Raw genomic sequence first — 14,144 nt, forward strand, 5'->3', positions numbered from 1 at the left:
AAGAATTTCTCTTTCACAGAAAAAAAGGTCTTTATTTTTGATAAAGTCTAATCAGTATTTGCTTACATTAATTGCGATTTTGCTGTTAAGTCAAAACACTACTTAGATCAGAAAGATTTTCTTCTGTTTTTTCTAAAATTTTATTATTTTATATTCAATTATGTGACCCATTTCAGTTTTTATTTATATAGAAGTGAGACTTAGGTAAAGATTTATTTTTTTTAAACAAGGTATGTTCAATTTCCTCAGCATCACTTGCTGAAAAGTCTATTTTGACTCCATTTAAAGCTTTTGCCCCTTTGTTAAAATCAATTGAGCATTTTGTGTGGGTTTTTTCTGAGTTCTGTATTTTAGTCCATTGATCTGTGTCTCTATCTTTTTGCCAATTGCATGTGTCTTCATTACTGTAGCTATATAATATCTTGAAATCAAATAAAATGATTTCTTCCACTGTATTCTTTCAAAATTGTTTTAGCTATTATCGTTGTGCAATTTTCTTCTGGCCTCAATGGTTTTTGATGATAAATTTTGCCATCCAAATTTTTTTTCACTCTGTAGGTAAGGGTAATTTCTCCCAATATTAACAAGATTTTTTTTTGTCTTTAGTTTCAGAAGTTTATTATGGTGTGTCTTGATGTGAATTCCTTTGAGTTTATTTTATGTGGGGTTTGCTTAGTCTTTTTTTAATCTTCAGGTTTATGCCTTTCGTCAAATTTGAGAAATCTTTAGCCACTATTTCTTTGAGAAGTTTTTAACCTCACCCTCTTTCTCCTCTCCTTGTGAAACTCTAATGGCATAAGGATTAAATTTTTTTAAATAGTCTTACAGATCCCTGAGGCTCTGTTTATTTTTCTTTTTCAGCCTATTTTCTCTCTTCTGTTCATGACTTAGGTCATTCGTATTGTTCCATCATTAAGTTTAGGAATTCTTTCCTTTTGCCTTTTATTCTGTTATTGAGTACATTCACTGAATTTTTAATTTCAGTTTAGATATTTTATTATATTTTTCAGTTCTAAAATTCCCATCTGCTTCTTCTTTATATTGTCTACTTATTTGCCAAGACTTTGTTTCTTTGCTGTGTCTTTTTTTTATTGTTTCGTGTGTGCTTGTAATTGCTCAATGAAGCACTTTTTTGATGATTGCTTTAAAATCTTGGTCAAGTAATTCTAACATCTCTTTTATCTCTGTGTTGGCATCTATTCATTGTCATTTTCCTGTCTGTTTGATATCTTCTGGGTTCTTAGTATAACAAGTAATTTTCAATGGAATCATTGACATGTTGGATTTTATATCATGAGTGAATTTTATTTAAACCTTTTCTTTTAACTGACTTCTCTGGCAGGGATCTAACAGGAAAATGAGAGTGCTACCTTATTACTGCCATGTTGGGATAGAAACCCAGTTCTTCACTCACCTTGCTTTCACAATCAACGTGGACGGTATTCTTCTTTATACTCCATTACTGCTGGGTGTGAGTAGGCATTCTGGCACTCCACTATGTCCCCACTGACACCCTCCTGGCTGGGAGGTGTTGGAGTGCCTCCTCACTGCCTCCCACATGGCTTCCACTGAAACAGAGTGGGTGGGGAAATCCCATTACTCCTGGATGAAAGTCATGACTTTCCACTATTCCTGCTTTAAAACCTTCCCAGTGGAGAAAGAAGGAATGGTCAGAAATTTCCCCACTTCTGGTTGAGTGTGGTGTTCTAGGCCACGTGGTCTCCACCTATAATGCTTGGAGAGGAGTTACTTTTGCTTCATATATATTGTCTGGGGTTTTAGTTTTACTTAGAGGAAAGAATAGGGAAAAGTGTATCTACTTCCCAGAATTCGTCTCACCTGATTCCCATCGAAAGTCTGCACTTGAGCATGGCTTCCCATTATTTTGAATTAAAATCTGTTTCCAAAAATAAAAGTGTATCTACCACCCATGTTTTATATGATATCCAAATCTTTCCAAATTCATTTCAAACATTTGTTTTTTTCTGTCAGCCAAACCCCATGTCAGCTGCTCTAGAAAACTTAGTAGTTCAATCATTAAGAGGTACTCATACACACACACACACACACACACAGAGGTACTCACATCTACTCACATCTGAGAACTGATCATTTCATCAGATCAGTTAATTTCAAACTGCTCCAAACAGCTTTGAACTTGAGAATCTTAGTGGGGAGCAGACCTAACAACAAAGCATTTTTTAAAATGCAAAAAATTATTATGCTTAATAAAATGTTTTCAAAGTTAACTTGAAATTACAAATATAATCAAAAGAAAATTAACAATACAAATGTTAAATATTATGCAAATATTTTCATGACTTCATAACTTCCTGCTTTTGGAGGCTGAGTTTGGAAAAGCTTTAGTTTACTTTGATGTAAAAGGAAAATTATCCAGGAAACTTTATTAAGAAATCTTTTATATATCACCTTTTCTAGTTAGTGAATGCCTTCACTACATACAAAATATGCTGAAGAGAGGGCATATATTTAGTAAGATTACAGTTTCAAAGGGAAATGTTCTCTGTCCATAGAAAAATTGAATAATTTTAAAGATTAAAAATTTAAAATAGTAACAACAAAACAATAATAGCATTAAAAAAGTCATAAGTCATTCAACTATAAGGAATCAAAATGACTTTTTTGATAGCTTATAAAATCCTACAAAATTTTGTTAGCTTATACATTTAGAAAAACTTTCAGAAAAAAAAAATGGATTCAGTGGTCCACTTATTTTAGTTTACACTTTTAAAATTCCAGAGCTTTATCAGTTCTCCAATACTTGTATTTTACTTTAATCAACCCTATGCCTGGATAAAATTAACTTTTCAAAGGGTAATTCTACCTTAAAGTTAGTTTCAACTTTCTGACCTCAACAGTCCACCAAAATGTTTATTATTTTTATTACTAAAAAACTGCGGCTTTCAATAGAAAACATTCACGTAAAATACTTTTTTTATACCAAATAGGCTTTTAGTTTTTATTTTTAAGAAAAGGCTGAAATGAACGTTAGATTTTATTATTTATAAGAATTATTTTCTAATCTGTCAGGTTTATTCTTTGTTTTTTTTTAACTTTAAAATGGGGCATTTTTAACAAAAATAAGAGAGGAAGACCAGGATCTAGTGACTAGTTCTGAAAAAGTGTTGCTGCTATGTGGCAAACATTTAAATGCTAATGGCAACACACACATGCAGATGCAGTCTGCCACCCGCAGTGTTAGCTATAGGAAGGAAAACGCTTGTCATTGATGAACTCTCCCTTGTTCTCTTTAGGTCTCATAATCCACATTGTTTTGGCAACATTTGAAAATATGAATGATTTTCTTCTCCTCCTACCCTGCCACATTTCATTCTCTTGGTTCTTTTCTTACCTCTCAGTTTTGTGAGGTTTTGTCTTGTCTTCATGCTTTATTTTCATCCTGGAGAATTTGTTCTTGTTGTCTTCATGTCTCTCACCTTCAATATTTTTTTAAAGTCTTATTTATTATTTTTTAATAATAAATTCGTTTTCACGGTTCACAAACAAACAAACAAAAACACAAGGTATATACAGACAAGATTCCCTTCCAACCTGTTCCTTATTTTTCCCATTTTTCCTTTCCATCATACATGACTACCTTTATTAATTTTGTATATTTCTTGTGTGTTTTTTTTTCAGATGCCAGCAAATAAAATATATATTCTACTTTCCCAAACTTTTTTTACACAAATGGTCATATACTTTATGTACTATTCTGTTCCATGCCTTCTTTTACTTAACGATATATTCTGGTAGTTGTTACATGTTGCTACACCTTTTCAGTAACTGCATAATGATTCATTTTGTTATTTTATCCTAGTTTATCTGACCACTCCTCTACTGATAAACATTTGGTTTGTTTCCAATATATTGCTCTTACAAATATCACTGTAATTGATAGCATATATTATTCCAAACATGTAGGAGTGTGCAATGAAAGAGTGGGCCAATGGCTTGCTTTTCTTCTTCAATAAGCCTAATTTATCACTCTTAATAAAACTGCAGGCTGCAATTTATCTCTGTTTTCAAAATGTATCCCTTATATATATCTTGTACTCTAGAATGTGCCCAATTTTCTCTCTCAAAATACCAACTACTTTCTAGATATCGCTACTTGAACATTCCATTGGCATTTCACATTTGTCTGATCAAATTGAATTCATCCTTTTCTTTGTTAATTATCAAACTTGCTGCTTCTGTTGTTGCTGGGTATGTGTGAGTTTTTTTGTTTTGTTTTTTTTAATATACTATATAGATGTTATGTGTGTATGCATTTTTAATATTTTCTTTTAATTCCTCTTCCTTAGGTGCAAACTTTGCTTGTTTGGTTAAACTCATTTTCTCTTCAATTTTTTAAAAAATTTTGTTTCCATTCTGTTCTCATACAGCATAAAATCTGCATGGTAGGTCATTTCCTAGACTTTTACATCCTATCTTTTTCTTTTTCTTGGGGCTGAGCAAGACTGTAATGGAATAAAGCAGGCTAATGCTTTAAAGGCAATACGAGCTAAAATGTGATGACTTCACATTTAGTAAATTAGATGTCTCTCTGTTACCAGGAGTTTAAAAATGAATATCCATAAAAAACAGATTTCTCACTCATAGACGCTACTCAATTAAATGACCAGTACGAAATTAAACTTTTTGCCCATTCAGTTTATTTTGGCTCTTGTGTCATCTCTTAACTCGAAAACACATTTAATTAACTTTTGGTCGTACATTTAATGATTGGTACATTATTTCACTACTATAAATGCTATGAAATAAATAATTGCCATGGAATTAAAAGGACAATTCAAATGATAGAACTGCCAGGTGCATTTAATTTTCACTGGGAATGTTAAACTTTCAAGAAAACCATTAGTTCTGCCTACCATGTTGAGTTTGTTTATTTTATTCTATTTTACTTATTTAGTTCCAAATAACCAAGCTCAACTTTTTACAAAAATCTACTAAATTTTGACTAAATTACCTTACTTTATTAGTTAGACTGAGCGTTTGTCCAAAATCAGAAGCATATCTAAGCCTTGATGAAGAAAGTCGTGACCATAATGATTTTGCCTAATTTTATCTGCTTGCAACACTCCACCAGTATTTATCATTTTGTAGAAGTCGGATCTCCTTCATCACTTGCTCTTTGCAGAGTTAATTTGAAAAGCATGAAATGTCTAGATGTAAAATACAACATACATATTCTCTGCTGTGTAGAGAGTAGGTTATATCCCAGACTTTTGGATACAGTGACCTCTGTAGAAGAGAGCATGAAAATAAAACTTAAATTGATTAAACAGAGATAACTAACAGGTTTAAACAATGTTCAAGAATACTCTAGTTAGTTAGTAGCTATCTAAGATAGCATCAGCCAACTAGATGTGAATTTTGGGAACAGAGGGCAACTCTGGTAAAATAGGCTTTTTCTGTTTTACTGTAGTGGATATTGGTTTGTGATTCTGAAATGGATAGTTCTGTTTACGATGAAACTTCCACCAGGAACAACTACGTCAGTAATATATTTAACAGCATCCTTTTTATTATTGGGCATCAGAAAAGCTAACTTGTTAGTAATAAAAGATTGAAAATCATGTGTTTCCAGTAATTTTAATAATATAGAGGTATATATAGGTTTGAAAAATCATCTGCATGTAGAGAAGTGGAATACTTAGCAATATTAAAATACTTACATTTGATCTCTTTGACTGTAAAAAATAAACAAATCCCAAATTCTGCCATTTGGTAAAATTAACTAGGCAAAAGTTCCATACTTGATAACTATATACACATATAAATTGTGTCTGTGTGTGTGTGTGTGTGTGTGTGTATGTGTGTGTGTGTGTTGGCTCACCAGTTTCCAGCTTAAAACAGTTTGGGTTATAACAGATTTAAAAGTACTGATACCTCCTTTATGACAGCAGTACAAACAATCACAAGACTTTGTATTAGGTGCTTAATAAAAATATTATACTAAATAAATTCTTATATTGACCAGTTACAATGAGGGAAAACAGTACCACCACAATTTAAAAATGACAGTGCTACAGCAAACCAGTTATTATATGCTTGAGTTAGTACTGAAAGCAATAGATTTAGAGTATTATGAAAATATATGCTTTCTTAAGTGCTGTGAATTATTCTGAATAATTCTGAACACCTCTTTCACTGAACTAATGAATCAAAGTGGAGCTTGCTGCCTTCTCTATGATCAGTATGTGGAAAATGTATATGGAAATACTGATTCAGAATACATGCTACACCACTCTCAGGGATGACAACTGTTAGGCAGCATTTGGTTTAATGTATTAAAACAACCTCAACTTGGCAATTCAAGACCACTTCTAATTTGGTAAGGGACCTAAAAATGTGGTTTGGAAGAATTGAGAGACTGGACTGGGCTATTTAAATTGAATTTATAATCTGTTTAGAGTATGCAAAATTAAGCTAAATGTACACATTTCACAGGACTTGATCTTTTGGACAACATACTATTTTGAGGGTGTCCTCCCTTTTTCTCTCCCTCTTAAAACCTGGAAGACACAAAGCAGAATTTTTTTTTAACAGGAATTAGTTCTTTCTGGCTTACATTGAAAGAGCTGCAAAATAGTAAATGTTTGGTAATTGGAAAGTACTTGCTAATTGCAGAAACTTTGGAAAATAACAGGAAAATGGAAATAGGAACATATAAATTATATATAAATGTACTACCCAGGTAAACAAATATAAACATACATGTCCCAAAACACACATTAATAAGCATACACACATACACATGCAACAAAATTTACAAATATAAGATCAAATAACATAAAATTTCTTTCCAGTTTAAGTAAAACACACAATTTCACCCGTAATATGATAAAACCCATCACTTTCTCATATTCACATCTGTGGTGTCTGTTTGGTGGAAATACTTATATAATGAGGTGGTATGGTATATCTTTTAGCAACTACATATTAACAGTTTAAATCAATTATGGTGGGATCATTTCATTACATCAATACAACAAACACTACAAACCAGGGTCTGACTTACTGTTTTGCTGATTGTCAAGGCTTAATAAAGCAATGGAGAAAATATTAATAATGCAGGTTTACATTTTAAAATATGTCATGTCTTTAGTGGTTATGTTATAAATAGTAGTAAACTTTGGTCAGATAATTCTTCTACTCCACTTTTAAGCAATCAATCATCCTAGGTAAAAATGTTTCTTTCTTACTGAGTGACATTCTGAGTTTATCCTTTTTTTTACTCTTGTCTTACTCATTAACTTTAAATTTAAATATCAGTCAATGACAGCTGGTTGTTAAAATTTATTAGCCCACTATTGCCCATCTCCCACATTTTACACACTCACCGTTACTGAATATAAATAATTCTAAAAATCATTTACTCCTAGGCATATTAAGAGTAAAATACCATTACTGAGTAATTTTTAGTGCATTTATTGGGTATTTCAATTTTTTGTATGTGCACAAATTATTTGCTTCTATTATCATTTCACATTTCTACTCACTATAATGCTTACTATGTTAATTTGTGATATTATATTAATTTGTAAGAGGTCATTTGATGTTAAGAATAGTAACTCTTTCCTGAATATTTAATGAGAATAAATTTTTCTCAGTTTCCTCTTTGATATTTAATATTTTGGGTATTTTTGATACAAAGTTTCTGCCTTTTTGAATTTGTAGAAAGCATTTTCCTATTCCACAGTAGTTAAATATTCATCTGTGTTTTCTCCTTATGTTATATGATATTCATTTTATGTTTAAGTTTTCAGTATATTTAGGATTTACTTTAATATACATTTTTTCTTCAATTCAATTTTTTTGATTTCATGTATTGAATAAGCAATTCTTCATTTATTATTCTGTGATCTTTATTTTTTCATTAGCTAAATTCTTATTTTGATTATAATAAATTTTAGGGCTATCTATTAGACACCATTGATGGATCTGCTAATTTTGGCACAAATGAAAACATTACCTTAAAATCTACTGGAGAAATTCTCAACTCTCTTCTTTTCCAGCCTATTAGTGGTTTCTTCCTGTTTGTTTCTTTTTCTAGTTGTAATACTGAATTTTTTTTTATCAGTTTGAAGAAGAAGGTATTCATTGAGACACCAAAGAACCATTTTTAAATATATTAGATTGGCATCTTAGCAATATTTAGATTATTCAACTAATAGTGATGAGCAATTCTGCAGGGTTTTCTTTTTTCCTTCTATAATAACCAGCACCATAATTATTTATTGACTGTGCACTAAGTACAGCAGTGAAAAAACATCATTGTCTCCTGGGGCTTTCATTATTCTGGGGCAGAAAGATTATAATTTTTAAATACTTTTATGATAGGTGCTATAAGAAAAAACAAGGTAAGTAGCCAACAAGTGATTGTGGGGAAAGGGATTTTGTTTAAGTATTATGTCTGGATCCATACACATGCATGTATAAACACATACACAGACATTTATCCATACACATACACATATGCCAACACAACAAACACAATTTTTTGTGGAGAAAACACTGTATCTTGCTTTGCAATTGGTGATTGGCATTTTGAAGGTAAATATTTCTATGTGCGTTTATCTTTTATCTGGCCATTTTCTCATCTAATAATAAATTTTCATTTGTTTCTCCTGATTGTTCTGTTGTAAAGATTACAGCTATGAATAATAAACACAATTGTGCTCTATTATTGATTACACCTTTAATTATAGTTTCTAATTACTTTTGCATGGCTCATTCAGAAAGTGTTCAGAAATAATAATGGTAGTGGTCAAGTTTTTCTTTTTCCCAGTAAACTTTTTGATGATCTTATTTGTTATTTATTTTTAAGTTTTCTGTTCATTTTAGATATAAATGCTTACCTATGGTAAAGACATACATACACATTCTGTTCAGCCATATACCACAGTTGCCTTCCTAAGAAATCTTATGATTTTGTAGATTCCATTGTTAAAACAATTATTTTAATTAAAAAGCAGTAGTTACTAGTAAACATTTTTCAGGTTTAAATTAGTGTTTTCTACCCTGAAGGATTACTACTAATAATTACATAAATATAAATGCATACTTATTATACATGAGCATCACAAAGAAAATCCTGATTTTACTTACATCTGGCTTTTGTTCCAGTAAAATCTCTTTAATTTCCTATCACTTCATGAATGTATTTCTTATACATTTCCATCATCTGTATTATTTTTCCTCCTCACTGTTTCAACAAACTCTGTTGACACTAAAATTTAGCTATTGTGGGTACACTTCTATCTTCCTACCTCTCTGCCTCTCCCTGTTTAACTATTTATTCCTTCCCCCTCCCTCCCTCTTCTTCTCTTTCTTTCCTCTCCCTCCTTTCCTTCCTCTCTTCCTTCTCTCTTTTCTTCCTTTCTTCTTTCCTCCCTTCTTCCTTCTTCTCTCCCCCTCCCTCCCTCCTTGCTTCCTTTCTTCCAATATAGTGTAATTTTTCTCTGGGTGCTTGTTTAATTCCTGATCACATGATAGTAGTGCCTTACAAGTTTGGGAAAACAATAATTTGTAAGATTTGTCTGATCTTAAATCTTTCTTGGAGTTAGTATATGAAGTTTTCACATATTTTTCTATGCAATCAGCTTTTTTCCGACTTTTACTTTCACGTAAAATCTTCTAAACAAGAAGTAGTGCAGTGTGATGGTTAGGACAGAGACTCTAGAGCCAGATTTTTCTTCTAATTGCAGTTCTGTCACTTATCATCTGTTTAACCTTGAACAAATTACTTAATGTCTCACTGCCTCCGTTACCTTATGTGAAAACTTCCTTTCTTATAATATCGTTTTACCTGAGAATTAAGTAGTATAATTCAAATTCATTTAAAGGGTTAGAACACTGTATGAAACTAGGTAAGTACTCAAAAAATGTTAGATATTATTAACTATTTCTCAAAATCCTCATAATTACTGGAACTCATTTTATATGTTATAATTTGCTATGTCTTACTATCTTCAAAAACAGTAACTTCCTCATCTTGTTAGTACCTTAGAAATTTACAGTATAGAAATTAGATATTTATTAAGTTTTGCAATGTATTATTTCTGCCTTTCCTTGGCTTTTAGTAAGTTTATATTTTTGAATTAGAAAGTATCATGAATTTTTCTCACTTATAAGTGATGAGAATAATTTGAGGTGAAGGGTGGGAAAAGCTAGAGGATTGGAAAAAAAATAACAATTGGGTATTAGGCTTTGTACCTGGGTAATGAACTAATCTGTACAACAAAGCCCTGTGACATGAGTTTACTTATATAATAAACTAAACATATACCCCTGAACCTAAAATAAATGTTAAAAAAGAAAGCATTGAAACTTCATAGTTTTAATATTTTTAATGGAATAGCCCTATCTTTGTTATTTTTGAAATTACATGCAATTTTCTGACTTATTTATTGTCATAATTTTTCTAGAGATCTATTTATTGATATTAATATTGCTGTTTAAAAGTTTTTGTTTGATTGGTATACTTTTACCCAATATTCTTTTCATACACCTCTAGTTACTGTGACATGTTTTAGGAGTGGGTAGCGTATACATGGCCTTCTATTAACATCAAACACAGATGTTTCACACTTTATCCATTTACATTTATTGTGATAATTGGTACATTGTATATATTTTTATAATTCCTAATATTCATTAATGTTTCCTTTATTTTTAGAGATAAGGGTCTCGTACATTGTATTATGAAATCTTATTCAATAATATTATTTCTGTTTTAACATGACTTTTGTTCAATTTAATGTTAACTTTTAAATAACATGACTATATATATTTCTATGTAGCAAAATTAGAAATGAGATTATTTCACCATTAACTTTCAAACCATTTGATTACTATTTTGATTATATCCATTATATCTTTTAATGAACATGTGGTTTTATTTGTAAATCCAATCTAAGCATGACTGACTTTTCTCAGATAATTCAATCTGTTCACTCCACATTTATTGTAACTGCTACTTACAATAGTCTGTTTATTTTTGTTTGCATTTCTGACTTCTTAAATATATTGTATTTTAGATGTTCTCTTTATTCTTTCTATTTCAGTACTTCCAGTGTTTGCAAAAAATAGTTTTTATTTATTTTCTAATAGTTTTCTCTAAATGTATAAATAAAATTTGAACTAAAAGTTCAACTAAAAATTTATATCAACTTCCATTTCTTCTCTTAGGAGAGTAACATAATCCAAACTTAATATCCTGTAGTAAACAAAAACCTAGGCAAAATATATGAAGTAACTGTTTTTAGACATTGGTTTATAAGCAGAGTTGGACTGTGATTTCAAAGAGAAGGTAAACAAATGAGGTTAGTTCTATCATTGCCTCAACTTTCTGTCTGAAGCCAGTTTCCAAAATGGTGCACAAGTAAGGGAATCTCAAACAGTAACCAGAGGTTTCCTTGAGTTGAGGAGACAGATTAGTATTTAGGAATATGGAGGTGGCTAAAATTTGAAAGGAGAAGTATTAGAAAGAAAGTGACTATAAAAAGAAAGAAATTCCAAAAGCTGCTTGATATTCCTTTGAATCCTCTGCTGAATAATAATCTGTACATGAATGCCATAAAACTCCATGAGGCCAGACAAAAATTAGCTTGTGGGAGAAGAATATTACTAGAGAACTATAAGTAGAAATATTGTTAAAACTCACACAGGGCTGAGAATTATTCAAGTTTTCATTTGCCAGAGTGGAGATATCAGGGGATCAAATATTTTAATAGCAAAGGCTGCTGTGGCAGGTAGAACATTGGCCTCTAAAATGCCCATGTCTTGGTTTCTGGAATCTGTGAATATGTTACCTTACAAGGCAAACAGAAACTTTGTGGGTGTGATTAAGTTAAGGATTCTGAGATGAGGAGATCATCTTGGATTAGACATGTAGGCTCAATACAATCACAAGGGTTCCTTTCTTTTTCTTTAAAAAAAATAATTTTGCTCTTGTCGCCAGACTGGAGTGCAATGGCATGATCATGGCTCACTGCAACCTCCGCCTTCCATGTTCAAGCAATTTTCCTGCCTCAGCCTCCTGAGTAGTTGGGATTACAGGTACCCACCACGACACCCAGCTAATTTTTGTATTTTTAGGAGAGATGGGGTTTCAGCATTTTGGCCAGGCTGGTATTGAACTACTGAGCTCAGGTGATCTGCCCACCTTAACCTCCCAAGGTGCTGAAATTATAAGTGCGAACCACCGTGCCCAGCCCACAAACGTTCTTTAAGTGAAAAAGGAGGCATTACGGTTTGATCACAAATAAACAAGCAAACAAACAAAAAGAAACAAATTGAAAGATACAATGCTGCTGTCTTTGAAAATGGCCACAAACTAAGAAAGAAGATGGCCTATAGAATTTAGAAAAGATAGGAGAACAGGTTTTCCCCTGGAGTTTCCAAAAGGAACACAGGCATGTTCACACTTTGATTTTAATCTATTAAAACCCATTTCAGAGTTTCGACCTCTGGAAGAAAATAAGAACTGTGTCTTCGAGGCCACCAAACTTTGGTAATTTAACAGCAGCAAGAGGTAAGTAATACAGTTACTCTATATTCAACATTGCAACTCACGACAGATCATGGAAAATTTTCAAAAATGATGCTAGCTGATGTTTAAATATAACCATCTTTAAAAATTAAGTTATATAAACTACACTTAAATGGACTGTGTTGAAGCCAATGGAATGAAATACAAAAAGAGTTATTTTTTAATTACCTTAATATATTTTTTCTGTTATCAATCCCCTTGACATTCTTTATAGCAGTTGTCTCTATATGATGAAAATACTACATAATGGTATATGCTACTGCACATCTTTTTGCAACTCTACCTTCAGGGATGTCACTTTTGAAGCTTAAAATCTCTGATGACAGAAATACTTACTCTATGGAAAACTGATATCTGATTCCTGGATGATATCTTTCAAATATATATAGAAAAATATTTTCAAATAATTTAGGAGGAATAAATATATCTAACTTTATTTTTTGAGGTCACAGTTACCATTATACTTTAAAGTCACAAATATATTATAAAAAACATCAGTATCTCTCATAAACATACACCTAGAAATCTTTAAGAAATTATTAGCAAATCAAATCGTTAAATTTTAACCCAGAAATGCAATTTTGAATTATCATTCAAATATCAATGAATGTAATTTATCATATTCACAGAATAAAACAGACAAAAAAGTATTATCTCAAAGATACATAAATAGCATTGGACAAAATTCAACACTCATTATTATAAGACCTTTTAGAAACTAGATATGGAAGGTGACTTCCTTAGCCTGAATGAGTATCTGTTGAAAAACAAAACAAAACTATGCTATCATACTTCACAGGGACAGATGAAATGTTTTCTTCATAAGATTAGGAACAAGCCAAGAAGGTCCATTCTTACCATTTGTATTCAACATTCCATTGGAGGTCTTAGCTAGTGCAACAAGATAAGTAAAAAAATAAACAATATAAAATTGGAAAATAAGTATTGCTGTCTTTATTCACAGATAACTTAATGGTATACATAGAAAATCCTAAAGAAATGCTAAAAGTATCTGTTATTAGAACCAATATGTAAATTTAGTAAGATCTAGGGACATTAGACCAATATGCAAAACTCAATTTTTATTTTATACAATCACATCAAACAACTGGAAATTGAAATAAAATTATCATTTTAAGTACTGTCCAAAGGCTTGCAATACATAGAGATAAATTCAAATAAGTTCTGTTCAATGAAAACTACAAAATGCTGCAGAGAGAACTCGAGAAAGACTTAATAAAATGAAAAGATATACCATATTTGTAAATTGAAAGACAATATGTTTATAACCCATACAAATATGGTCAATTACCAACAAATCTGCTCAAGCAATTCCATAGGATACATAGTTCTTTTTTCAACAAATTGGATACCTATATTGAAGAAAAATAAATTTTGACTATTCCCTCATACTGCTACAAAACTTAAAGTGTAATCTAAAATAAAATGTAATGATGAAGGTTATAAAACTTAAGTCAGAGTAGAAAAAGATTTCTTAAAATGAAAAAATCATAAATCATTAAAAAAATTTAGACCTCACTAAACTAAAAAAGTTTTGCTT

At 31.1% G+C, this 14,144-nt stretch overlaps 1 long non-coding RNA gene across 2 annotated transcripts in view; it reads left to right on the plus strand.

Annotated features, from left to right (window-relative positions):
- The window catches only part of LOC118147317 (uncharacterized), a 142,239-nt gene that overhangs the window by 18,049 nt on the left and 110,046 nt on the right, over positions 1-14,144 (plus strand). For both annotated transcript variants that reach the window (XR_004733586.3, XR_004733587.2), the window contains exon 2: positions 12,490-12,565. This is a non-coding gene — a long non-coding RNA (uncharacterized LOC118147317). The remainder of the gene's footprint in view (positions 1-12,489; positions 12,566-14,144) is intronic.

Source organism: Callithrix jacchus, chromosome 14 (assembly GCF_049354715.1).
Source record: "Callithrix jacchus isolate 240 chromosome 14, calJac240_pri, whole genome shotgun sequence".
NCBI classification, from domain to species: Eukaryota; Metazoa; Chordata; class Mammalia; order Primates; family Cebidae; genus Callithrix; species Callithrix jacchus.